Consider the following 2500-nt stretch of genomic DNA (forward strand, 5'->3'; position numbering starts at 1 on the left):
GGACACTGAGGCGTGTTGAAAAGACCAGAGTCTCAGCCAACGCAGGAAGCTTGGCCCCAGAAGGTCGAAGGTCGATACGTCATGACTTAACAACCTCATACACTGTAAAAAATTGGAAGTACCTCAGGAGTTCCTCTAAGATCCTCTGGGCTCCCTCAAAAACCTATGGGTGCCTCAAGAACCCAAACGGGGCCTGTGAGAACCTTTGGGGATTGACTGATGGGCCAATCAGAGCGGCTAGATGTGACTTCATGTGCCAATCAGAGTCATCAGTGTGTATTATAATATAATACATATTATGATATTTCAGAGGAAGCAGATTGGGTCTGAAATGGTTTGATTTAGTTATCAAAGGGCTTTAGTACAACAATAACAGTTTGAACATTAGGGTAATTTTACATGAACATACCTGGTTTTCAGTGTACTGAACCTTTAATGGTTGGTTGGCTCGATTCCTGCTAGTGGAGTTGGTTTGGAACGAGGCTCTGTCTTTCATATAGATTAGTACCTCTCTTTACCTCATATTCTCTCTCTCTGTCTCTCTTTCTCTCTCTCTCTCTCTCTCTCTCTCTCTCTCTCTCTCTCTCCTCTCTCTCTCTCTCTCTCTCTCTCTCTCTCTCTCTCTCTCTCTCTCTCTCTCTCTCTCTAGTCTCTCTCTCTCTCTCTCGCTCACTTTCTCTCTTGCTCACTCTCTCTGTGTCTGTCTCTCTCTGTCTGTCTCTCTCACCCCTCCTCTTTCTGATTAATCAAATATGTTGTGTGTGTGTGTGTGTGTGTACGCTCCATCCTTGTGTCTATCACATTTCACCTCTCATTTCTGCCTGATTTAATCTTCCCTCCCTGTGTATCCCTGTTCATATTTAACCTCAAACCAATCACTTCCTGTTTGTTACTGTTGTCGTGGTAACCGGAGGAATAATTAGCTTGGTCCATCGTTGGTTGTTACAAATGTATTAGGCTTGAGAAGTCTCACGGGGGGGGGGGGGGGTCCCGTAATGAGCTCCAGAGACACAGAATACGTCGATATTTATACATGACAGGAAGGGGTGGGGCCAGGTGATTGGTGACCAGTTATACAGGAAGGGGGTGGGGGGAGTGTTAGGGAAGGTGGAGGCTTTAGGTGAGATTGATCAAGGGATACGGGTAGACAGGACGTGGGTATTAGAGAACAGGCTGATATATTAGGTGTATTATTATTATTATTATTATTATTATTATTATTATATTATTATTATTATTATTATTATTATATTATTATTATTATTATATTATTATTATTATTAACACTTTGGTCGCCAGGCTTATATTCTTAATATACCATCCTCTGTCAGCTCTATTTGTCTAGGAGAAGTTCCCCTTTCTTTGCAGGGCTATAACTTTTTAAATTGTATTGCTTAATTGACATTACTATGGCCCATTCAACATCAAGTATCTATTGTTCAGGTGTAGCACGTTTTACTTTTTCATTCACATATTCATACTAAAATACGGTCTAAAGTATAAGTATGTTTTTATCGTTTTCTGCAGCTTTCTCCAGAACGTGATTTATAGCCCCAAATGCATTATATTGATGATCAAATACAGTTTGATAGGAATCTGCGCAAGATAAAAAATTCAAATGGACGTGCTTCTAGAAGTTACTACTGATCATCTGATGTTGACCGTAGGGGGGGGGTCATTTATAATTCCGTGGCCAACGTTAGATGATTCATCTAGTGTGGGTGATATGACATTAGAGCAGTTAGTAGCGAACACGTAAAAAATATCGCTGAATTTTACCGTAGCTTCCTCATAGCGTTGGGCGATGAGCGTGGAACAGAAATATTCCTATTATGGGATGTAGAAATATGCGATCCATTTCCAGGTTGTATATAGTATATACGTCCAAATCATGTTGTTTATCGAGTTATTGGTAACGGATTGCTATCCGTTGTGTCTACCTCGAGTCCTGGGACTATTATCGAGTGATCGGACCGAATTGGAATGAGCACCAGCTTCCATTTCCTGTTTCCGCTCTGGGCGATCCACGATCGGCCACCAGATGGCGCTCTGAACCGTTGGAGAGTTGAGAGGGGATAAACAGTGATCTCAAGTCTCCGGGGAGAAATATGATTTCGATCACAGATTTTTAAATATTGATATCAAAGATGTGGTACGGCGTCTTTGGCAGAATGAGCATGGCGGGAATGACGTGGTACGGCGTTTTGGCGACCATAGTGTTAATAATATTATTATTATTATAGTTATTGTTATTGTTATTATTAGTAGTATTATTAGTATTATTATCATTATTATATTATTATTATTATTGTTATTATTATCATTATTATTATTATCATTATTATATTTATCATTATTATTATTATTGTTATTCTTATTATCATTATTATTATTCATATTATTCATATTTAATTATTATTATTAATTATTATTATTATTATTATTATTATTATTATTATTATTATTATTATTATTATTATTATTATTAGTATTATCATTA

Source organism: Notolepis coatsorum, assembly GCF_963971535.1.
Source record: "Notolepis coatsorum genome assembly, contig: SCAFFOLD_1167, whole genome shotgun sequence".
NCBI lineage: Eukaryota > Metazoa > Chordata > Actinopteri > Aulopiformes > Paralepididae > Notolepis > Notolepis coatsorum.